The sequence below is a fragment of the Giraffa tippelskirchi genome, chromosome 9 (genome assembly GCF_054371585.1).
Source record: "Giraffa tippelskirchi isolate mGirTip1 chromosome 9, T2T-mGirTip1v1.2.pri, whole genome shotgun sequence".
NCBI classification, from domain to species: Eukaryota; Metazoa; Chordata; class Mammalia; order Artiodactyla; family Giraffidae; genus Giraffa; species Giraffa tippelskirchi.
In genome coordinates this window covers 89,751,626-89,778,452 of record NC_137283.1, presented here as the reverse complement: position 1 = coordinate 89,778,452, position 26,827 = coordinate 89,751,626, and the positions used below count along the sequence as shown (strand labels likewise).

General features: G+C 40.4%; 1 protein-coding gene across 3 annotated transcripts in view; it reads right to left on the bottom strand.

The window, feature by feature from the left end:
* Positions 1 to 26,827, bottom strand: part of LOC145521646 (uncharacterized) — a 352,473-nt gene that overhangs the window by 190,403 nt on the left and 135,243 nt on the right. The window lies entirely within an intron of this gene.

Genomic DNA, 26,827 nt, shown 5'->3' with positions numbered 1-26,827 from the left:
ATACTGGAGTGGGTTGCCATGCCCTCCTCCAAGGGATCTTCCTAAGCCAGGGATTGAACGCAGGTCTCCTGCATGGCAAGCAGATTCTTTACCATCTGAGCTACCAGGGAAGCTACCAGGGAAGTTTCTATTGAACACTTACTATAGAGGGCTTCTGGGCTTCCCAGATGGCATGAGCGGTAAAGAACTTGCCTGCCAATGCAGGAGATATAAGAGACACAGGTTCTATCCCTGGGTCTTAAGGATCCCCTGAAGGAGGAAATGGCAACCTTCCTCAGTATCCTTGGCTGGGAAATCTCATGGACAGAGGAGTCTAGTGGGCCCCAGTCCATAAGATCACAAAGAGTCGGACACAACTGAAGTGGCAAAGCTTGCACACGAGCACTTATCATGTGTCAGACCAGTGCTAGGGCCAAAGAGATAATTAAAATTGGCTCTGCTCCAGTTACGTTAAGGTGCTGGGGTAATGTAGGGAGGGAGGGTGTAGGGGGAGGTGACACGTGCACAGTTAGTTACAACATAAGGTGCTTAATTCTCTAAGAGGAAGAAAAACTGTTTAGTGGGACACCCCCATGAAAATTTCTAACTCTGCTTAGGGGTGTCTGTTGGAAAAAGGTTTCATGAAGAACATTTGAGTTGGTTTTGAAGAATGGGTAACAGCTCACCACAACCCAGAGAGCAGAGGGGCATTTTAGACAGGGAAGGTGACAACAGTTCATTCAAATGCTTTTGGGGCAATAGTAGGCTAGGCTGGTTGGAAGAAGGTAAGGAAACTTTTATGGGACAAACAACAAGGTCCTACTGTATAGTACAGGGAACTATATTCAATATTCTGTGATAAACCATAATAGAAAAGAATATGTAAAAAAAGTATGTTTATGTATAACTGAACTACTTTGCTGTACAGCAGAAATTAATACAACACAGTAAATAAACCATACTTCCATAAAATGAATAATAAAAATGATAAAAAAGAAATAAAGAAGAAAGCTGATATAGCTGAAGTGTAAGAAAATATGACTGGGAAATCTAAAGTATTGGACTAGCTTCCCACTCTCATGCAAATGCCGATAGATTATTCTGCTTTACTGGGCTTCCCCGGTGGCTCAGATGGCAAAGAATCTGCTTGCAATTCAGGAGACATGGGTGTACTCCCTGGGTCAGGAAGATCCCCTCAGTATTCTTGCCTGGAGAATCCCATGGACAGAGGAACCCGGTGGACTACAGTCCATGGGGTCGCAAAGAGTCGGACAGGACTGAGCAACTAATACATTCACGTTCACTGAATGTTCAGGCACAACTTGATGACAAGGAAGAACGGATATACCCCTCGTCACTCTTTTTCTTAGTACCAACAGTTTCAAAATATTAAGAAAGTCAGTTAACTAAGGTTCCCCTTCTCAAACGTGGACTCTGGCTAATCTCCTCCTTGTGCTCTTTATCCTGATGTAGATAACCCAGAACATTCCTCTTACTTGTGGGTTCCGTAGCTGAGGAATCAGATTATCCCCCGTTTCTGTCAGCTCCCTGCCTCATTGTCAGGAATCACTCACTGCTGGTTTCCACATACAGTTGGTTGTGTGTCCATTTTGAATACCAGCTTAGAGATACATAGTTTATTTTACTTCAGAAAAGAAAAGGTACTTTTTAGCAAAACCTGACTGTTGCTACTGACATGTATTATACCTATTTCCCCTATTCCTTGAAGATTACACTTTTATAAGTCACCTAACCAGTCACTGAATGAGTGAGAGACCAGGTTCTGGGAAAGAAGTCTCACATGGCTTTTAAGGCCACCTGGCTGCTCTACCTGCTAAGGCACAGGGTCTTAATAGGAAAGTGGACACCGACAACTGCTCTGCAAAACTTGCATCCCCTCCTCCGGCAAGGTAGAAACTAAAGATTCAGTTTGTGAACTTCTTTTGTATTTATCTATTTTAAAATATTTCTTTTCTTGACTTGGCTGTGCTGGGTCTTAGTTTCAGCATGCCGGATCTTTGATCTTCATTGCAGCACATAAGATCTTTAACTGCAGCCTGTGGGATCTAGTTCCCCCATTAAGGGTTGAACCTGGGCCCCCTGTGTTGGGAACACGGAGTCTTAGCCACTGGGCCTCCAGAGAAGTCCTTGTATTTATTCCAGACCTGGCATTTCAAAAAGTACACAAGTATTGCTGGGGTATATAAATGTGTTAGGGGAATTACGATCAGAGAGAAGGGGAGGTGACGAAAACAGAGAGAAAGAAGAAGGACAAGCTGAGGTGGGGGTCAGGTTAGAGTGCATCTGGGGTCTAGACACAGGTGCTGAGGGATTTCAGGTTAAATACCCATGGCTGGGAGGCATCAGTCAATCAGGAGGGAAGGAGCTGGGGAGGACTGGAGTGGACATCCTTTCTGCGGAAAGCAGGGTGCAGCACTTGTGCACATTTCCCTTGGGATTGTAGCCTTGTCTTTCATGAACTTCTCACTCCTGTTATTTCCAGTTCCGGACCATCTGATCAGAGACTACTGGAATTTCCAGCTCTCTAGGCACTAATTTCAGGGGCCAAAACAGCAACCCCTCTGCAACTCTTACCACAACCACCGCTGCCCTGCTGGGCTGTGGGGTTTTGCCAGCCCAGGCACTCTTGCCCAGGAAATGGAAGGTGGCATTTAAGTGGCACTTAAGACACTCCTAACCAATCCTAAAGACTCTGAATCATGCCAATTCTAAATTAAGCTTTCTTGGGTAAATGAATAAGGACTCAAGAAACCTCAAAGGGGGGGAAAAAGATACGAGAAGTTGTATCTCCAAATACATTTCTGCTAAGCCCCAGTTTTGACAGATATTAGTATGACTCAATATTTCTATGATTTATTTTTGTGCTCTAGATGTTTTCAATGTTAAAGTTTGAAAATACACCTCAATCAAATCCCAATATTTTAAAGACACAAATGATGATATCATAGAAATGGAAGAGATCGTTTTAAAAAAAAATTTAAAAAGCTTACAAGGAAACTGAGGTTCATGAAACACAAGTGCCTGATCAAAGTCTCACAGCTGTCAAAGGAGAATCAGAAACCAAACCTCTTGGTCAAGGATAAAATATGGTCTCCTTAAAAAAAAAAAAAAAAATCACGTTGAATCTGTTTTCTGGGACATGTAACAGGATGGAAAGATGAGTTTATTTTTGTATCACAGTATTCTTAAATGCTTCATAAAGTAATTTTGGAGTGGCGACTTGCAGTTTTTTATACCGTTCATTTAAAGGTGAGAGCCTTGGTGTCACCCAGTGGTCTTACCCGGAACCAGGGCTGTGAAAGAAAACTGGTGGAAGTCTATGGCTTACATGCTTGGTCTTGACCTCAGAGCAATTACTTTCCCTGAACAAAATGCACACGAAGAGTTGCCAGTGCCTACTGTTCTGGAAACGGTCAATGTTTGCCTGAGGATTCATCCCCAGATTTCCACCACGCGCTCTGAGCCTCCACTCTGGGTCACTGGGCTGAAGCCCTGCACTGAAGCCAATTGGCGTTTAAAGCACAGATTGAAAGCTTGTGCACCATGGGCCACAGCCAGGTCCTCAAATGTGACTCAACTGTGGTTTGAGATTTTTCTGTGTGGAGTACTGTAAAGAATGCTGATTTGGGTTGGGCACATTACATTTTAGGCACAGCTCGGCCTCCAGTCAGGGGGTCCAGAGTAATCCTGTGAACTCTCCGAGCACTTGACACTCATCTAGATAGTATCTTTGTCTTACCTACACAGGAAGCTGTTCCAACCAGCAAGTGAGGCAACAGAACAGTATTGTAAAGTAATGGGTTAAAGAAATGTACCTTACTCTTCATTTTGATAATTCCTAATATATAGATACTATCAAAAAAGTTAAGCCTTTGTTGGACTCTATATGGTCATGTGTCTCCTAAGAGGTCCTATATGCTAAAATACACAGTGAAGGATTAAAGCCCAAGTCTATTGACACACATGATGTTGCAAAGGAAGATATTCTGGTTTGTTCTATGCCTTTCAGATTAAATATACTCCTTATTATGGATTGACATAACTAACTAGGGAAGATGTGCCAATTAACTGAGGGCTCTTGGGATATGTTTATATTCTGTGTATTATTATTTCAAAGTCTTTTCCTTTTGGACCCATTATCTGTACTAGATCTTCATTAGTAAGCAAGTTCAATAACATTACCTTTCAAAAGTAAAGCTAAAGAAGTATTTGCTTCTTCAGGATTTTTTTTTTAAGTATTTTTGCTCCTTTACCTGGTTACATACTGTCAAGTTTTATCAATAAATTCAGTCATTCTTTCAACTAATATTTATTATAAAATCTACTCCATACTACCACTGCTCTGAGCAGAGATCAGTGAACAAAACAGACAAAATTCCACCTCATCATCATATTTTGCAAGTATATCATATTTCTAGATATCTCAGTTTATGCTATAGAATCTTCTATGCATTTAAGTGACCAGGCTCTGATGGTCAATGTTCTGTCCTACTGGTCTACCTTTATTTGCATCTTGAAACACTGGGGTTCTTAGCTCTACTCCACCACTTCTTTTAATCAGCTTTTGACCTTTATTCCAGGTAAACACTACTAGATAATCCATTTTGAATGACGGATGACAAAGGCGGGTAGTTCCAAAGTAATTATTTATCTGTGAGGATTCAATACTTTCCACTCTGACTGTTGTACTAATGCTTAGCTCCAGAGCATGACTCAAAGTCTTAATCCTCCTTAGTCACTTGGCATTTCTGGATAAAGTTTCATAACTTTTGCCAACTTAGTCCATTGTGCATTCAGCTTACCTAACATTATTTGGGCCCTAACTGAGCAGAACCAAATCCATGTTCATCTTCATTGATGACATTATGGTCTCTCCACTATTACTACTCGAAACTTTTAGTCTTACTGACATGCACATCTTCTACTTCTTCTATTCTTAATCCAACCACATTTGCCCTCAGTCAGGGACTTTGCCTTCCACCACTTCTCATTCCTGTCCAGTCTTGCTTTTCTGCAAATGTCTGGCCACACTACATCTGGAAGAGTATTTCTGAAACCAAGTCCATTCAGTGGCAATCTTCTCTCCTAAAGGTTCCTCCTTAGTTTTGGGATAAAGTAGTTGAAAATCCTTAACTCAGTTCACATGGCCCTGCACAGACTGACTTCTACTCATGTCCCATTTCTCCACTTTGTTTTCTCATCATGTCCCTTCACGTCTCAGAGTCTTTGAACATATTTTCCCTCTTCCTGGATTACTTTTTTCTTCTTCTCTGTTCCATCAATGTGGCACTTAGATCACTCCAGTTAATCCTCTACTGTGTAGCAAGGACATCATTTTCTCCAAAAAACAAAATGACATCACCATCACCATCACTACCAATTTCCTGAAACTTTCTGTGGGCTCCTATAGGTGTGGACTTGCCCCTACCTTATAAACCTCATCTATCACTCTGTACACTAATTTTCCATTTACTTATCCATTTTGCCATCAAAAATAGAATATTTCTAAGGTTATGGAGGGACCTCAATATTTTGTTCCTTGTTATGATTCTAGCATTCAGCTCAGTGTGTCTTGCACTCAGTAGAAGCTCAATATTTTACTTATGGAATGAATGGATATGATTCAGTTTCTCTGCATGCTGTTCCTTCAAGATTACCATTAGGCTCTTAACCCATGACCTATCCTACTGCTTATTTTCTTCCATCTCAACCCAATGATTTTGACCCCATTTGATGATACCTTTAAAAGTTCCTTTACTCCATCACATGGATGAAACTGCTCCCTCTTGGTTTTCTGTGTCACTATGGGTTTATGATCTACAACAGAGTCTTTTGTGTTTTAAGTCTTCAAAGTGGGCATAACTTTTGTTGCAAATTTCTACTTAAATTCTTTCTCAGGGATCTTATCTTCTTTCATGGTTATAGCAGCCTTCTATGTTTAGGGATCTTCAAAATTCCTGGTTCAGCCCATAATATTCACTCGAATTCAAGCCCTTCTCCACTGGATATCTCCATCATGACTCTTCTCTCTTATCTTAACAGTTCTGAATCTGTACTTATCTTTTTTTTTTAACCTCCAAACACCTTTCTCTCAGCATGACCCCACATTTGTCAATACTCCCATAACTCAAAATCATTTTAGAATTTTCCTTCACCTTTTTTTGACATTAGATATACCATGAAGATCAATGAATTCTTCCTCTGATATGTTACTTGATTCTTCAATTACCTCCCTATTTGAACTCCATCATTATAGTTCAGACCCTATAGTTCCTAAACTGCCTTCTTTAAATATCTCAAATCTATTACCTGCCCATGCACATTCCTTAGACATCATTGTATTTGCATATTCTTTGCATCTTCCTAGAATACCTTTCTCTTGCTGTTCTGCTTGCTTGTGAAAGTATTAGTTCCTCAGTTGTGTCTGACTCTTTGTGAAGAGTGGTAAAGAGCTCAGATGGTAAAGAGTCTACAGTCCATGGACTGGAGCTCAGGAAAGAGGACTGAACTGAATATTCAGATTTGTTACCATACAAATGGTAACAGAAGTCATGGGTTAATACATGACCACCCATTGAGAATATGTTGAGTGAGAAGAATGGACATAAGAAAATGAAGTTCTGAGAAGCCAACTTGGAGTGAGTGGTGGAAAAGAGACTGAAAAAGAGTAGCCAGAGGGACATAAGAATCAGAAACCTATAAGAACACAAAAGTCATTGGAAGGATTTTAAGATTTTTCACCCCATGGACTATAGCTCACCAGGCTTCTATGTCCATGGAATTCTCCAGGCAAGAATACTAGAGTGAATAGCTATTCCCTTCTCCAGGGGATCTTCTTGACTCAGGGACTGAAGCCAGGTCTCCAGAATTGCAGGCAGATTCTTTACCATCTAAGCTACCAGGGAAGCCCACTTGCCTGAGTTCTACCTTTCTCTAAAGGCTTAATCCAGAACTATCTTTTATTATAAACATTTCCTAGTTGTACCAATCTGCAGGAATCTCTCCCATAAGAGAGGATACTATTTACTTTCTTTACTTTTTTCTTTTGGTCATCTAACATACACGGCCATGAATATTTGTTATTTATTTATTTTCATTTCCTCCTATGATCTAATCCAGGACCCAAGACTAGGAAGTGGATTAAAACTGATGACCATTAAAGACCTTAAATTCTAGGGGAAAAATCTGTATTTGAATCAGAACAGTTTTAAGAAGTTTAATACAAACGAAGCAACAGACAAACAATTAATCTCAAAAATATACAAGAAACTCCTGCAGCTGAATTCCAGAAAAATAAATGACCCAATCAAAAAATGGGCCAAAGAACTAAACAGACATTTCTCCAAAGAAGACATACAGATGGCTAAGAAACACATGAAAAGATGCTCAACATCACTCATTATTAGAGAAATGCAAATCAAAACCACAATGAGGTACCATTTCACACCAGTCAGAATGGCTGCTATCCAAAAGTCTACAAGCAATAAATGCTGGAGAGGGTGTGGAGAAAAGGGAACCCTCTTACACTGCTGGTGGGAATGCAAACTAGTACAGCCACTATGGAGAACAGTGTGGAGATTCCTTAAAAAACTGGGAATAGAACTGCCATATGACCCAGCAATCCCACTGCTGGGCATACAGAGTGAGGAAACCAGAATTGAAAGAGACGCGTGTACCCCAATGTTCATCACAGCACTGTTTACAATAGCCAGGACATGGAAGCAACCTAGATGTCCATCAGCAGACGAATGGATAAGGAAGCTGTGGTGCATGTACACAATGGAATATTACTCAGCCATTAAAAAAAAATACATTTGAATCGGTTCTATTGAGATGGATGAAACTGGAGCCCATTATACAGAGTGAAGTAAGCCAGAAAGAAAAACACCAATACAGTATACTAATGCATATATATGGAATTTGAAAAATGGCAATGATAACCCTATATGCGAGACAGAATGAGAGACACAAATGCATAGAACAGTCTTATGGACTCTGAGGGAGAAGGTGAGGATGGGACGTTTTGGGAGAATAGCATTGAAACATGTATATTATCATATGTGAAACAGAACACCATTCCAGGTTCGATGCATGAGACAAAGGCTCAGGGCTGGGGCAATGGGATGACCCAGAGGGATGGGATGGGGAGGGAGGTGGGAGGGCGGTCCAGGAGAGGGAACGCATGTAAACCCATGGCTGATTCATGTCAATGTATGGCAAAAACTACTACAATATCGTAAAGTAATTAGCCCTCAACTAAAATAAATAAATTTATTTTAAAAAATACAAAAATAAATAAAATAAAATAAAATAAAAAAATAAAATTAAGATAAGGAATTCCCTGGCAGTCCAGTGGTTGGGGATTTCACTGCCGAGGGCAAGGGTTTGATCCCTGTTTGGGGAACTAAATCCCAGAAGCCATAGGATGTGGCCAGGAAATAAAAGATACAAAAATGTAATGTACAAAAAATATAGTTAATATTTTATATTAACTTTACATGAACCATAATCTGTAAAAAAGTCAAACCACTATGTTGTACACTTGAAAGTACTATAATATTTTAAGTCAACTGTATGTCAATTAAAAATAAGTAAACAAACAAAAAAAAGAAGTTTAATACAATGGCAGTATGTTCTAGAAGATGTGTATGTGTAGGAGAAATAAAGGGTGAAAGGAGGAAGGGGAGCCTGGGTGGGGAGGTAGTTCAGTTAGAAGGCTTTGCAGTAGTCAACCTAAAGGTACATGAATCTAAATTGGAGCAGAGACTGTGGGCAAAAAGGAGGATATAAAAATGAATGATATCATAAAAGCAGAATCAATAGGTTTTAACAGCCAAGGTGTTAGAAGTAAGAGAGAGAAGGAATAATCATGAGTGATTAACTCACTCAGCAGATATTCACTGAGTATTTGGTGTGAGACACACTGGCTTCCCTGGTGGCTCAGATGGTAAAGAGTCCACCTGCAATGTAGGAGACTCGGGTTTGAACCCTGGGTCAGGAAGATCTCCTGGAGTAGGAAATGGCAACCCACTCCAGTTTTCTTGCCTGGAGAAATCCATGAACAGAGGCACCATGGGGTCACAAAGAGTTGGACATGACTGAGTGACTAACAATTTCACATTTCACACTCTATATCAGGGGTCCCCAACCTCTGGGAGCTAATGTTTGATCATCTGCTGTGGAACTGATATAATAATAATTGAAACAAAGTACACAATAAATGTAATACATTGAATCATCCCCAAAATACGCCCCCTACCTGGTCTGTGGAAAAATTGTTTTCCATAAGACCAGTCCCTGGCGCCAAAAAAGGTTGGGGACCACTGCTCTAGATGGTGTCAAAAAGCAGTGGGCGAGGCACACCCACTGCAATCCCTCACAAAGCTCACATTTCACTGGATGACAGCAAGATTGTAGCCAGAGTGATGAGAAGAGGGTGAAGCCATTAATATAGAGAGTACATAGAGAACTAGAAAGTTTCAGAGAAAAGTGAATATACTGTGTTTTGCAGAATTATTGTACTCTTTGTATGTATTAACTCATCTTACTACAATCACGTGAATTAGGCATTGTTACCCTTTATATAGATAAGAAAAAAGGTATAGAAAGGCCGAATAATTGAGCTAATTGAGCTAAGCTCAATTAAGTGAAGGAACAAAGATCAAACCAAGTGAAGGAACAAAGATCAAACCAAGGCAGCCTGGCTCTTGGGTCCACAGTCTTGTTACCAAGACATACTGCTTTGTAGATGCTTTGGGAGTAAGCAGCTAAAGCATGAGGAAGAGACAATTTCTATTTTCATTTATATTATAATCTGTCAGTGACACATCCTAAAATCCTTCCAATGGCTTTTGTGTTCTTATAGGTTTCTGATTCTTCTCATATCCCTCTGGCTACTCTCTCAGTCTCTTCCATCACTCACTCCAAGTTGGCTTCTCAGAACTTCCTTTTCATATGTCCATTCTTCTCAACACATTCTCCCTGGATGTTCATGTATTAACCCATGACTTCTGTTACCATTTGTATGGTAACAAATCTGAATGTTCAGTTTAGTCATCTTTCCTGAGCTCCAGACCCAAATACTCAAAGCCTCTTGGATACATTCAGTTAGTCAAGTTGTCTTAAATCTAAATGGAATTTATCTCCGTTACTCCCCAGCTTGCTCTCCTTGTCTGCCCTAGCTTCATGAATGGAAACTTAATTCACTGCAGCACCCATGCCAGAAAACCTGGGGTCTTCTCTTTCATTTATCCTTCCATTGCTCCCACTCAATAGGCTCTGAACTATGCTTTAAGATTTTCTCATATTCATCACAGAGGATCTAGCTTTACTGTCATTCAGTTCCCCTCTGGTTTTGTTTAGTCCCTTAGTTGTGTCTGACTCTTGGGACCCCATGGACTGTAGTCCACCAGGTTCCTCTGTCCATGGGATTTCCCAGGCAAGAATACTGGAGTGGGTTGCCAATTTCTTCTCCAGGGATCTTCTCCCCTCAGGGATTGAACCCAGGTCTCCTGTGCTGCAGGCAGATTCTTTACCAACTGAGCTACGAGGCCAGTTCCCCTCACTTTTAAAAAAATCAATTTGTGTTATAGTATAGTTGCTGATTTAACTTATATGCAGAGTACATCATGAGAAACACTGGGCTGGAAGAAGCACAAGCTGGAATCAAGATTCCTGGGAGAAATATCAATAACCTCAGATATGCAGATGACACCACCCTTATGGCAGAAAGTGAAGAAGAATTAAAGGGCCTCTTGATGAAAGTGAAAGAAGAGAGTGAAAAAGTTGGCTTAAAGCTCAACATTCAGAAAACTAAGATCATGGCATCTGGTCCCATCACTTCATGGAAAATAGATGGGGAAACAGTGGAAACAGTGTCAGACTTTATTTTTCTGAGCTCCCAAATCACTGCAGATGGTGACTGCAGCCATGAAATTAAAAGATGCTTACTCCTTGGAAGGAAAGTTATGACCAACCTAGACAGCATATTTAAAAGCAGAGACATCACTTTGTCAATAAAGGTCCATCTAGTCAAGGCTATGGTTTTTCCAGTGGTCACGTGTGGTTGTGAGAGCTGGACTATAAAGAAAGTTGAGTGCAGAAGAATTGATGCTTTTGAACTGTGTTGTTGGAGAAGACTCTTGAGAGTCCCTTGGACTGCAAGGAGATCCAACCAGTCCATCCTAAAGGAGATCAGTCCTGGGTGTTCATTGGAAGGACGGATGTTGAAGATGAAACTCCAATACTTTGGCCACCTGATGCAAAGAGCTGACTCCTCGGTGCTGGGAAAGATTGAGGGCAGGAGGAGAAGGGGACGACAGAAGATGAGATGGTTGGATGGCATCACCGACTCAATGGACATGGATTTGGGTGGACTTCGGGAACTGGTGATGGACAGGGAGGCCTGGCGTGCTGCAGTTCATGGGGTCGCAGAGTCAGACACGACTGAGCGACTGAACTGAACTGATAGTTGCTTTACAATGTTGTGTTAGTTTCTGCTATACACAAAATGAATCAGCCATGCCTATACATATATCACCTCCCTTTTGAATTTCCTTCCCATTCAGTTTCCCTGTGCTATACAGTAGGCTCTTGTTAGTTATCTATTTTATATATAGTATCAATAGTGTTGCTGCTACTGCTGCTGCTAAGTCGCTTCAGAGGTGTCCGATTCTGTGTGACCCCATAGATGGCAGCCCACCAGGCTCCTCCGCCCAAGGGATTTTCCAGGCAAGAGTACTGGAGTGGGTTGCCATTGCCTTCTCTAAGTATCAATAGTGGACATGTGTCAATTCCAATCTCTCAATTCAGTTCCCATCACTTTTGACATGGACTTATGCAACTACCACCTAATTATCCTGGCACATGACTTCAGGGTAATTACTATTAAATTTAAATGGAACTTTTCAAACCCCTGCTTAAAGTTCTTCATAACTTTCAGGATACTTTAAAAAAAATAATTCTCAGTATAGCTTCCCTGTCTGCCTTTTAATTTCATTTACTGCCCTCAACAATGAGGGCAGTAAATGAACAATGTTCATGACAACATGAACAATTTATTCTTTAGTAATTTCCCAAACACATCGTGCTGTTTCACTATTGTAAGCCCCTGCAGATTCTTGTCCCTCTGCTGAGAATGTCCCCTCATTTTCATCACTTGAAATCTACCTGGCTTTCAAAATTTTGATTAACCTTTACTACCATCAGCCCAGAAGCCCCATGGAACTTCTTCCTACTCCTGAGCCTGTTTGGATGTCTCTTCTCTATATTCCTATTCAGTCCCAGTTCAGTTCAGTTCAGTCACTCAGTCGTGTCCGACTCTTTGAGACCCCATGAATTACAGCACGCCAGGCCTCTCTGTCCATCACCAACTCCCAGAGTCTACCCAAACCCATGTCCATCGAGTCAGTGATGCCATCCAACCATCTCATCCTCTGTCGTCCCCTTCTCCCCCTGCCCCCAATCCTTCCCAGCATTAGGGTCTTTTCCAATGAGTCAACTCTTCGCATGAGGTGGCCAAAGTATTGGAGTTTCAGCTTCAACATCAGTCCTTCCAATAAATACCCAGGCCTGATCTCCTTTAGGATGGACTGGTTGGATCTCCTTGTAGTCCAAGGGACTCTCAAGAGTCTTCTCCAACACCACAGTTCAAAAGCATCAATTCTTCGGCAATCAGCTTTCTTTATAGTCCAACTCTCACATCCATACATGACCACTGGAAAAACCATAGCCTTGACTAGACAGACCTTTGTTGGCAAAGTAATGTCTCTGCTTTTAAATACTGCTATTTAGGTTGGTCATAACCTTCCTTCCAAGGAGTAAGCGTCTTTTAATTTCATGGCTGCAATCACCATCAGCAGTGATTTTGGAGCCCCCAAAAATAAAGTCTGACACTGTTTGCACTGTTTCCCCATCTATTTTCCATGAAGTGATGGGACCAGATGCCATGATCTTAGTTTTCTGAATGTTGAGGTTTAAGCCAACATTTTCACTCTCTTCTGAGGTGACAAATAGATTTAAGGGGCTAGATCTGATAGACAGAGTGCCTGATGAACTATGGACAGAGGTTCATGACATTGTACAGGTTACAGGGATCAAGACCATCCCCATGGAAAAGAAATGCAAAAAAGCAAAATAGTTGCCTGAGGAGGCCTTACAAATAGCTGTGAAAAGAAGAGAAGCGAAAAGGAAAGGAAAAAAGGAGAGATATTCCCATCTGAATGCAAAGTTCCAAAGAATAGCAAGGAGAGATAAGAAAGCCTTCCTCAGCCATCAATGCCAAGAAATAGAGGAAAACAACAGATTGGGAAAGACTAGAGATTTCTTTAAGAAAATTAGAGACACCAAGGGAACATTTCATGCAAAGATGGGCTCGATAAAGGACAGAAATGGTATGGACTTAACAGAAGCAGAAGACATTAAGAAGGGGTGGCAAGAATACACAGAAGAACTGTACAAAAAAGATCTTCATGACCGAGATAATTATGATGGTATGATCACTCACCTAGAGCCAGACATCCTGGAATGTGAAGTCAAGTGGGCCTTAGAAAGCATCACTACGAACAAAGCTAGTGGAGGTGATGGAATTCCAGTTGAGCTATTTCAAATCCTGAAAGATGATGCTGTGAAAGTGTTGCACTCAATATGCCAGCAAATATGGAAAACTCAGCAGTGGCCACAGGACTGGAAAAGGTCACTTTTCATTCCAATCCCAAAGAAAGTCAATGCCAAAGAATGCTCGAACTACTGCACAATTGCACTCATCTCACATGCTAGTAAAGTAATGCTCAAAATTCTCCAAGCCAGGCTTCAGCAATACGTGAACTGTGAACTTCCAGAGGTTCAAGCTGGTTTTAGAAAAGGCAGAGGAACCAGAGATCAAATTGCCAACATCTGCTGGATCATCAAAAAAGCAAGAGAGTTCCAGAAAAACATCTGTTTCTGCTTTATTGACTATGCCAAAGCCTTTGACTGTGTGGATCACAATAAACTGTGGAAAATTTTGAAAGAGATGGGAATACCAGACCATCTGACCTGTCTCTTGAGAAACCTGTATGCAGGTCAGGAAGCAACAGTTAGAACTGGACATGGAACAACAGACTGGTTCCAAATAGGAAAAGGAGTACATCAAGGCTGTATATTGTCACCCTGCTTATTTAACTTATATGCAGAGTACATCATGAGAAACTCTGGGCTGGAAGAAGCACAAGCTGGAATCAAGATTGCCGGGAGAAATATCAATAACCTCAGATATGCAGATTTAATGATTAGGGTACTATTTTTTCACTGACCCAATGGTTGGGGGGTGGCAAGCCCTGAGGGCATCTCATTTTTTTTTTTTTTTTCTGGGAGGAAATGGCAACTCACTCCAGTATTCTTGCCGGGGAAATCCCATGGACAGAGAAGCCTGGCGGGCTACAATCCATCGGTTCTCAAACAGTTGGACAAAACTCTCTGTACATTCTTTGTTGCATATTACAATCATTTAAGTCAGACACGACCTAGAGACTGAACAACAACCATTTTACCTTTACACTTTTCCATTTTTCCCTGGTTTAATTCTAAAAGACAAGTCTTCTCACAACCTTGTCTGACTCTCTTCCTTCTCTACCCAGCAATCACTGAACTAGTTTTTAAACACTAAAATGAAATCTCTATTGTTACTCTTTAGTTGCTAAGTCATGTCCAACTCTTTGCAACCCCATGGACTGCAGCACACCAGGCTTCCCTGTCCTTCACCATCTCCCAGAGCTTGCTCAAACTCTTGTCCATTGAGTCGGTGATGCCATCCAACCATCTCATCCTCTGTCATCCTCTTCTCCTCTGCCTCTCCCTTGTCTTCCTGCCCTCAATCTTTCCCAGCATCAGGGTCTTTTCCTGTGAACTGGCTCTTTGTAACAGGTGGCCAAAGTATTGGAGCTTCACCTTCACCATCAGTCATTCTAAGAATATCTAGGGTTGATTTCCTTTAGGATTGACTGGTTTGATCTCCTTGCTGTCCAAGAAACTCTCAAGAGTCTTCTTCTGCTGCTGCTGCTAAGTCGTGTCAGCCATGTCTGACTCTGTGAGACCCCACAGACGGCAGCCCACCAGGCTCCTCTGTCCCTGGGATTCTCCAGGCAAGAACACTGGAATGGGTTGCCATTTTCTTCTCCAATGCATGAAAGTGAAAAGTGAAAGTGAAGTTGCTCAGTCGTGTCCAACTCTTCACAACACCATGGACAGCAGCCTACCAGGCTCCTCCATCAATGGGATTTTCCAGGCAAGAACACTGGAATGGGTTGCCATTTTCTTCTCCAATGCATGAAAGTGAAAAGTGAAAGTGAAGTTGCTCAGTCGTGTCCAACTCTTCACAACACCATGGACAGCAGCCTACCAGGCTCCTCCATCCATGGGATTTTCCAGGCAAGAGTACTGGAGTGGGGTGCCATTGCCTTCTGCACAAGAGTCTTCTCGAGTACCACAATTTGTAAGCATCATTTCTTTGGTGCTCAGCCTTCCTTATGGTCCAGCTCTCACATCTGTATATAACTACTGTAAAAGCCATAGATTTGATTATATGGACCTTTGTCAGCAAAACAAAAGATGTCTCTGCTTTTTAATATGCTGTCTAAGTTTGTCATAGCTTTTCTTCCAAGGAGCAAGCGTCTTCAATTTCATGACTGCAGTCACCATCTGCAATGATTTTGTAGCCCAAGAAAATAAAATCTGTCACTGTTTCCACTCTTCCCCATCCATTTGCCATAAACTGATGGGACCAGAAATCTCTATACCACAAGACATTTGTATCTTTTATGTTCACTGTTGCATCCCCAATATCTAGAACATTGACTGGTACAGAGTAAGCACTTAATGAATACATCCTGACACAAAGAAATAGAAGCATGCTGCTTCCTTGCTTAACATGCAAGGGCTTCCCATTTCCATCATGATAAAATTAAACTCCCCTCACTACAGACACACCAGAGTTCTCTTCTTCAAGGTCCCATGCTGTTCCTACTTTAAGAAACTTCTTTTCCATTAGACAGCTACTTGAATGTGACTCCCTCAGGGGAAGCTTCCCTGACTCCACTATTAAGAGTAGAGATTCTTTAAGTTTCTTTGTTTCTAAATCACACAATTCCATGGCTTATAGTCCTGTATAATTCTATATGCTTTATTTTTATTTTCTTTCCCCCAGAGTAGAATGTAAGCTCTGGGAAATTCTACATATTGTCTAGGTTTGTTTTTTTTTTTTTCTCCTGATGTGATTAAAGTACCAAACATAATACCTGGGGCTTGGCAGGCACCCAATAGATATTTGCTAAAAGTTTTTGTAGGCATATTTTTATGATGACCAGTGTTGAGATCCCAGCTAATTAGCTTAATAATTTAAAGGAGTAACTTGTTGATTAAAAAGGCATCAGGACAAACCACAAGGACCTACCCCATAGCACAGGGAACTATATTTAGTATCTTGCAATAGCCTACAATGGATAAGAATTTGAAAGAGAATAGATATATATGTATAGCTGAATCATTTAGCTGTACACCTGAAACTATTATAACACAACATTGTAAATCAACTAAACTTCAACTTAACAAAAATAATAAAAGTAAAAAATAAAATAAATCCTCTCCTCCTGAAAAAAAAATACTCTTTATTAAAATGTCTTCATCGATAAACATGAGATGGTGACATCATTAATGTTTTCAACTTTCATCATATTTGAATGTAAAAACAACTACAAGGAAAAACTTATGCTCAAGTAGACTTACCTGGTGATTTTACTCAAAGTGCTTAAGTATCAATAGATGAATTTATACAGAGCCATAATTGGAAAAGCAATAAAGAAACACGTAATTATATCAAAGTTATATAGAGAGTGAGTAGTAAAGACACATCACAAACAGGGTATTAGAGGCATCACATAATTAAAGATGGGATGTTAGAGGAAACGTATGATCTCTTTGGAAGGACAGAAGAAAGGAAAGGACAGGAAAAAACACATCATCATAGAAACTGGAAAATCATTTTAAAATTGAACATAATTAGTAATGAGGTTATAAAAAGTCTATGCCACCACCCTCCAAATCCATAAGTATCACTTAAGTATATACATCCAGTACTAAGAACAGTGTTAAGGATGCTGGGGTACTAAAAGATCCAGTTGAAAGTTTAAAGCGAAAACATCTTGTCAACTGAGGAAAAAATGGGGCAATTATGAGACAAAAAACCCCAACAAAACAGTGTAAACTCTCGAATGAAAATAATTTTAAAAGATAAAAAATAACATGAAAGAGGTCAATTGAAGAAATAAAGAAAAATAAGAGGATACAAAAATAGGAAAAAGATAGAAAATGAAAAATATGCAAAAGTAGGGAAGCAGTCTGGTAAAAGGCAAACAAAAGCATGACTTATCTTGAAAACTGAAAATAATAACGTGTTATAAAGAACACAATAGCCAATTCATAAAAGGTTATGATGATTGACTAGTAGCAACATTTCCTTTTCTACTGCTATATGTCAGCCTTTAATATCTTTAAAATACTGTTTTCTTTACCCAAATTGAAAATTATCACATCAGCCTAGAAAAATGAAAATAAATAAATTTCTTCTTTTTCTAGAAAGGCTTTAAGATATTTTATCTCCATCTGCTATCAGAAGGTAAAAACATAAATCAGTATTTCAGTCAATCAACACATATTTATTTAGCATTTACTATGTTCTATGTTTGGGATCATAGGAATAACAAGTATGGGGTTCAGTCAGAAATAATCTAATTGAGGAATTCAGAAATAATCACATGACTTAATTCATTAAAAAGCTATATTATATCTATATACACTCACATTGATATCTTACCGCACAGAATTCATTATATAGGATATAAAGATGAATAGCATACCATTGCCATAAATCACAAAACTAAGATGGCTCCCAGATTTGAGCAGTGGGTTGGGATTTAGGGTTTGAATTCCAGAATTACTTCTCTTTAATTTAGAATATATAGATAAATCAGTAGGAGAGAGATCATGTCCACTCCACAGAATACAGAAGAGACATTTAGGGCCTACTAACTTAATATTCATGTACTTCTTCACATTTTCAAGCTCCTTTGCACTTATGCCTAGACATCTGACTAATTCTGGTCAGTGGGCTAGAATAAAAGTGATGTGTGTCACCTGAGAATTTGTGTCACTGTTAGAAGTCCCCTGTCAGAGTGACCTGGAAGCTGAGAATGACCACCCTGGAAATTTACATGACCTAAGATGGATCGAATAAACTTTTGTGTTGTTAATTGTGGGGAGTTGTCTGGGTCAACTTGTTTATTTGTTATAGCTGCAGGGCCTGCACTGACCAATGAACAGGACTATTGTCAGCGTCACATGAGATGACTCAGGTAAACTTCTTGTATGGTGTTCAGCCATAAATGAAAGTCATTATTACTTATAGGTCATTCTAAATAAAATTAGTGATTAAAGGCTTTTTCCTGTTTTTTTTTTTTTTGGTAACAAAAATATATCCACTGTAGAAAGGAAATTCGAGAATGTGTTAGCAGAATGCTTCCAAAGCAACTTCATACCTTTAGCACCTCAAACTCTTTTTCTTAATTGAGCACACTTGATGTTTTATGATAGGAGTAGTTATTTACTGTACTTGTACTTTCTGTAAACACAGTATATGTTTTTGGTCAGAGGTCTCTAAGGTTTTTATTTATGGATAATTCATTGTCCCAAACCAATAGTGAAAACTAGTGATCTTTCAAACATGGAAACACCCTATAATTTTCTTCTGGCATTGCAACAACTTTGATGTTCATCTTTCTCTTTCCTGGATGAACCTATGTACACTTAAGTACAGGATCACATTAAGAAAATGCTCAAACCACATGTAAACAACTGTGGCCAGACAATTCCTGAACCCTACACCATGTCCAATTTTCAAAGGATGTAAGCTTCTGTGTTGTTTTCTCTACCATATATTTTTCCATAAAAGTCCTACTTACAACTTTATCATGATGTATTCAGGCATAAGTCTAGACATGCTGTGATTTTAAACAAGTCTATCCCTTCCTGCCTGCCCCACCCTTTTGTCCTCTGGAGAGAGGTTTGGACATCTCTTGTGCCCTGAGACATAACTCTGTGGGTATGTCTAGGCAGCATATCCCAGTTAAAGTGATTTGGGGAAAAAGATTTGAAAAGATAGACTATGGAATTAAATTTGCATAAAGCATAAATTTGAACCATCGGCAAATGCAGATCAGATGACTTTAAGAAGGAATGAAGAGAAAGAGAAAAGGAATTGAGCTCAGTTCATTCAGTTGGTCCATTTTACTTTTCAATAAATGAAGTTACCACTTTAAAGAAAAGGAAGAAAAGAGAATTTTTGTGACTGAATTTGATCAATCAGGTGACTCCATAACATTCAGGCATCCATTGGTAGAAAAACAAACCAAGAACTTCTGTTCATTTAGACAATGGGTTTTATGAACTAAATCAGGAACCTGTTTCCCTCAGCTTTTCCTTCATCTCTTTTCCCACCGTAGTTAAGATATGACTCACCAGGACTGATTATACAGCTGACAAAAACAACCATGAGTGTTGAGAGGATGAGTGATGAGAGGCGGGGTGAGCAGCACTCATTTAAATACAGCAGAAACATCCCCAGTTATAGCTCCTGTGCAGGGGAGTTCTCCTTAGTACGTTTCAGAGCTCAGAGGTAGGAAGCCAGGACCAAGAGGTCACATGGGCTATTCTATCAGAATGGGTGGGACCACAGGGTCTGGAGTGGACAGGCCCTGGCCACTGCACATGGTGACCAGAAACGTGAATGAAAAAGACAGCTGCTGTGCTCAAGGAAGGACTCAAGGCTGAGGCTGTGAATGAATAATGACATCACAAAACAGGCTGGACTGATGGTTGAAATGAGCAAGATGAAGATTAACAGGGATAAAGATAAAAGATGTAACTGTTGGTGGTGGGAGGCACAGAGAAGGAAATGGAGGGAAATGGAATAGAATAAAATAAAATTCTTGACTGCATTTGAGATTATTATTCAAAAATATTCATGCTCTCCACCTCTACATGAACTTTTAAAAAACGGGTTTCAGTTCAGTACAACTCAGTTCAGTCATGTCTGACTCTTTGTGACCCCATGGACTGCCGCACGCCAGCCTCCCTGTACATTACCAACTCCCGGATCTTACTCAAACTTATGTCCATTGAGTCAGTGATGCCATCCAACCACCTCATTCTCTGTCATCCCCTTCTCCTCCCACCTTCAATCTTTCCCATCATCAGGGTCTTTTCAAATGAGTCAGTTCTTCGCATCAGGAAGCCAAAGTATTGGAGTTTTAGCTTCAGCATCAGTCCTTCCAATGAATATTCAGGACTGATTTCCTTTAGGATGGACTGGTTGGATCTCCTTGCAGTCCAAGGGACTCTCAAGAGTCTTCTGCAACACCACAGTTCAAAAGCATCAATTATTCGGCACTCAGCTTTCTTTCTAGTCCAACTCTCACATCCATACATGACTACTGGAAAAATCAAAGCTTTGACTAGATGGATCTTTGTTGGCAAAGTAATGTCTATCCTTTTTAATATGCTGTTTAGGTTGGTCATAGCTTTTCTTCCAAGGAGCAAGTGTCTTTTAATTTCATGGCTTCAGTCACCATCTGAAGTGATTTTGGAGCCCCCCAAAATAAAGTCTGTCACTGTTTCCATTGTTTCCCCATCTATTTGCCGTGAAGTGATGGGACCGGATGCCATGATCTTAGTTTTCTGAATGTTGAGTGTTAAGCCAACTTTTTCACTCTCCTCTTTCACTTTCATCAAGAGGTTCTTTAGTTCTTCTTCACTTTCTACCATAAATGTGGTGTCATCTGCATATGTGAGATTATTGACAGTTTGGAGAAACTGAAAAGAATACAAATGCCTTATAAAGTCTATAAAATGAAATTAAATTTCAATCAGACAAAAAGATGCAAACTAAGGTAAGAATAAGATACTACTTGCTATTTGTCAGATGGGCAAAGATAGCAGGGGTTGGTTCTGGTGTGGGGCAAAAAGGTGTGTTTAAATCTTTTTTCCTATTGTGGCCATGACTTGATAGAGCAATTTGGAAATCATTACCAAAATTTAACATAAACATGTTCATTAACCCAGCAGTTTCTAGATGTACTTTCTCATGTGTTCAGAGATACTCACTCACAATCTCTCCAGGCTTTTGTGTAATTGCACAAACAGTGGACACAAGTAATATCCTTCAATAAGAAGACAAGCAGATTATCGTACAGAGAACCCACAGTGGATTAAAAAATACTATATGCTGATATAGAGTAATGGAGTATGGAATAATCCCCGAAATATTTTCTTAAATGAGAAAAGCAATTTGTAATGCTATACATAGAGTATTCTCTGATACTAAAGGAAAGAGAAAGGAACTTCGGTCTTCAAGGGCAAATAAGAGTGACTGTTGAGAAAAGCATGGGTGTTTCTAAGCAGCTAGGATGGAGTAATTAACAAGGGTGTGAAGAGTGAAGATGTTTAGGAGGTAGTAAATAGTCCACTTAGAATACACACCTAGAATGTTTGGCTTAAAGCTCAACATTCAGAAAACTAAGATCATGGCATCTGGTCCCATCACTTCATGGCAAATAGATGGGGAAACAGTGGAAACTGTGACAGACTTTATTTTTTTTCGGCTCCAAAATCACTGCAGATGGTGACTGCAGCCATGAAATTAAAAGATGCTTACTCCTTGGAAGAAAAGTTATGACCAACCTAGACAGCAATATTAAAAAGCAGAGACATTACTTTGCCAACAAAGGTCCGTCTAGTCAACTAGGTAACTAGTCAACCAGACTACTGGTTTTTCCAGTAGTCATGTATGGATGTGAGCGTTGGACTATAAAGAAAGCTGAGTGCCGAATAATTGATGCTTTTGAACTGTGATGTTGCAGGAGACTCTTGAGAGTCCCTTGGACTGCAAGGAGATTCAGCCAGTCCATCCTAAAAGAAATCAGTCCTGAATATTTATTGGAAGGACTGATGTTAAAGCTGAAACTCCAATACTTTGGCCACCTGATACAAAGAACTGACTCATTTGAAAAGATTGAAGGCGAGAGGAGAAGGGAACGACAGAGGATGAGATGGTTGGATGGCATCACTGACTCAATGGACATGAGTTTGAGTAAGCTCCAGGAGTTGGTGATGGACAGGGAGGCTGGCATGCTGCAGTCCATGGGGTCGCAAAGAGTCAGACATGACTGAGCGACTGAACTGAACTGAGAATACACAGCAAAGCACCTAACAGCTATTTTTATATTATCATTTCCTCCTCTTGAATCCTGGTAAAACTGTATGATATCCAAAAAGAAAACAACTCCTGGTTACTTAGAGTAATACTAACTTTGTTAGAAATGATTCAAACACACACACTGACAGGACCTGATCACACAGAGAACACCCAGGCTTTCATTCATATAAGCCACCTACTCCTCTCTGAGTAGAGACATGAGCCCTTCGTGTAGAGTGTGAAATCAACTTTGACCATCTCTCAGAGCAACCAGGGAATCAATGTCAACCTTATAAGTAAACAGGTGCCTACCCGGTTCAAACACCTATATCACCAACTGGCAAAGGAGGCAAACATTTACTCACTGTACTGGTAAATATGACAATTTGCATTTCCTTCTGTAGAGTTTTGAGTTAATTATGGGGGCCTCCTTTGTCTCTGTGTGTGTGTATTCACTTGAAGCTTTACTACAAGTAAACAGTTTTGCTATTATTTTTTTCTAATCTGTAGACCCAAATTGTACAATGGATTTTCTTCGATAAGGTCTATTTTAGAATCATGATTTCAATATCCTAAGTCCTGTGGTTAAGCCAGCAAACCACAGTTAGTGCTGAATACTACATCATGGACTAGAGCTGGAGGGTCCTCAACCTCCAAGATCTAATGCTTGACAACCTGAGGTGCAGCTGATGTAATAATAATAGAAATAAAGTGCACAATAAATACAATGCTGAATGTAATGCTGGCATCATACTGAAACCATCCCCTGCACGTCCATGGTCTTCCACGAAACTGGTCCCTGGTGCCAAAAAGGTTGGGCACTGCTGGGCTAGAGTGTAAAGTTGGCAAAATTTCTCCTTTGTGTTCTCTTAGCTTTTTTATAAAGAATCCTATCTCAATGCTTTTTGTTCTCCTGGTGATCAGAGTCACCTTTTCATAGGTCTTTTACTGAATCGAACTCCCTGAAGTCACCACAGAAAGCAAACACATTTCGGTTGTTCCTAAAGGGAACAAAAGATGTCCTAGTAGAAAGGACTTTTCCAGTGACTATTTCTCCAATTTGTTCTTATCCTGCATGTAGACATAAGTAAATGGAGTATGGTGATAAATCTCATATCCATTTATTTTGCAAAGGACTCTTGATTTTTTCCTCCACACAGTGTCTCAAAGCCTCCCCACTTATATCTGGCTGCTTAATAGTGCACATGTCACTTGATTTTTATTCTGGAAAACTCTAGCTTGGACCAGGGCTCTAAGGCTTTCTGGTAACATTATTTGTGATTATTTTAATAAATTTTCTTTTGCAATTGGCTTGGTGGCCTTGGTATGCTCTCTCTCCTTACGTGTAATTAGTTGGGAAATAAAAATGTCAGCCTAGGTTTTTCTCTAAGGTACCACCAGGCTTCAAAATGCTATAATCCTGTGATTCTTATTTCCTTAAGTCAGCTGATGGTATTTTTGGTGACTTGGAAGTTGGTCTCCACACTCAGACTCCCCTGCCTGTTTGGCATCAGCTGCCTGTTCACCCTGGACTCCATGGACCTCCTTCTTACACAGGAATCTCTTTGATCTCAAAGACAGCTGTGTAAGGTGCAGAGCAAAACAAATACTAGACGATTTCCCTCCATGGTGCTCATGACAATATAGTGGCCCAAGAGCATAAGAAAGCTGAAAAACAACTGATAGTACTATCCTTGAAGCAACATTTGCAAGTGCCAAATTAATTTCTATCTACACATGTTATTTCAAAGAAGACACTTCCCACACATTAAAGGAATAGAATGAATGACACTTCAAAACAGCTTTGATTATCCATTTTCATAAACACAACAACACCCTGGGAGGGGACAACTGCTTTTACCATCAACTAAATTCTCTAGAGCCGGCAGAGGATGATTATCATAGTAGTCTTTCTTTTATTAAACAGCCAATATTAAATGATTTCTAGCAGAAGTGTAATCCACCCATGAACTGATCCACTTGAAATATGCTGGGGATGCATGTGTGTGTATGGCCAATTCATATTGACATATGGCAAAAACCATCACAATATTGTAAAGTAATTATCCTCCAATTAAAATAAATAATTAAATATTAAAAAGAGTAGATCATACATGAATATACATAAATAAATTGGATAATGAACAAGAAGAAGCAACAAATCTTTAATAATAAATGATCCTGCTGTCTTACAAGTAAAAAGTAAGGATGTCTAATATCGAAGCCTAGCAAAGCATTGGATATGCATTCAATTTAAAAGTTGGGGATGAGAGCCACTCAGCATTCCAAAAACACAATCTCACTTAACATGATATAAATCAAATATACTTAAATAAATAAATAAAATAAAACACAGTCTCACCCAGGGTTGAAATGGCCTCAGAATCTTCTAACAGAGTACATCAATCAGTTGAAGTTGGCCCAAGAGATTTTTTTACTGAGCAAGTTTCCTTTTTCATGCACAGCAAGCCAAAATGCTAGGATGCTGAGATTTGCAGATAAAGAGGGTTTATTTACAAGGCAGCCAAGCCAAGAGACAAGAGAACAAACTCAAACCCCTCTCTGAGAAGATGAGGGGCTTGGGGTATGTATGAGATAACGAGTAATGAAGTGGGGTGGGGCGGGTGTTGGAGGTGTGGGGAGCACGGGGAAAAGTGATTGAGAAAAGGTGGGGTAATTGTCATTCTGTGCAGGAGTAACTAAGTTATAGGCCCTCTGCACATTGTTCTGAGTGAGCGTGGAGTTTGTTGCCTTCGGATGTCAAAAGATCACCAAACATTTGCACATGCCCAGTTGGAGGGTCAATGGTCCTATCCTAAGCAGCTCGGCTCAAACTAGACACAGCTGATTCCAAGCTTCTAGAAAACAACTCGGGCAAACATCCTGTTTAAGTTAGATGCCGCTTGGAGGACTTGCAAGTCTTAAAAATACCTTGATTATGGGAATTTCCTGGTAATTCAGTGGCTAAGACTCCATGCTCCCAATGCAGGGGGCCTGGGTTTGATCCCTGGCTGGGGAACTAGGGCCCACATGCTGCAGCTAAAGATCCTGCATGCCACAACAAAGACCCAGGATCCTGTGTGCTGCAACTAAGACCCAGTGCAACCAAATAAATATATGAAAATAAATAATAAAAAAAATACTTGATTAGTCAAGGCAGGTGAAATGTATTAAACCCAGAGTTTCAAGAGGAAATATGTTTGCCATCCATTAGAATGGTCCAAGACACTAAAAATATGTGCTTGGACCTGCAGCATCAGGATCACCTGGGGATTTGTTAGAAGTACACATTCTCAGGGCTACCACAGGAACTGCTGAATCAACATTTCTAGGGGTGGGGCCAGGGAATCCGGATTTAACAAGACTTTCAGATGATTCTGATACACACCAAAGTGTTGACAAGCCTACTTAAGTGATCTGCACGTCAACACACTGGAGTTGCTGAGGCGGCAAAACAGTGAAATGAACAGAAACTAACATTTATGGAGGACCTACCACGTTCCAGGGGCTTTCCAGGTGGCTCAGAGGTAAAAACCCCACTTCAGTACTCTTGCCTGGAAAATCCCATGGACGGAGGAGCCTGGTAGGCTACAGTTCATGGGGTCGCTAAGAGTCGGACACAACTGAAAGACTTCACTTTCACTTTCCCCTTTCATGCACTGGAGAAGGAAATGGCAACCCACTCCAGTCTTCTTGCCTGGAGAATTCCGGGGACGGCAGAGCCTGGTGGGCTGCCGTCTATGGGGTTGCACAGAGTCAGACACGACTGAAGCGACTTAGCAGCAGCAGCAGCAGCAGAGGTAAAGAATCCTCCTGCCAATTCAGGAGACACAGGTTTGACCCCTGGGTCAGGAATATCCCTTGGAGAAAAAAAGTGGCCACCCACTCCAGTATTCTTGCCTGGAGAATCCCATGGACAGAGGAGCCTGGTGGGCTACAGTCCCTGGGGTTGTGAAAGAATCAAACACGACTTAGCAACTAAACAACAACAACAACAGCGATGTTCCAGGCTCTGTTTGAAGTGTTTCTCATGTTCTTATTCCTCCCAATAGTCCTTTGATGTAGATAGTTCTAGATAATTTAGATGCTAGGTAATAGATCCCTGGAGGAAGGCATGACAACCCACTTCAGTATTCTTGCCTAGAGAATCCCATGGACAGAAGAACCTAGCAGGCTACAGTCCGTAGGATCAGAAAGAGTTGGACACAACTGAAGTGACCAAGTAGCAGCAGCAGATAATAGATAATTGGTAATAGATAGACAGACAGGAAAGGAGAGGGAAAGAGGAAGGAAGGGAGAGAGGGAGGGAGAAGAGGGAGAGAGAGGGGAGGAAGGACGGAAGGGAAGGAGAAAAGACAGTGAAGATAAAAAAGAAAGAGGAGGCAAAAGGAAAGGAGGGGAAGGAGGGGAGGGAAGGAAACCAGATTTCAGGGTTGTTAACTGAATATATAACTTTTATGCCACTGATGTGAGGGTGAGTTAGAATTCAATTTCCTCTTTGATTTCAATGCCCAGCTTTTCCCCTTCTTTATCCATTCTGCAACACTA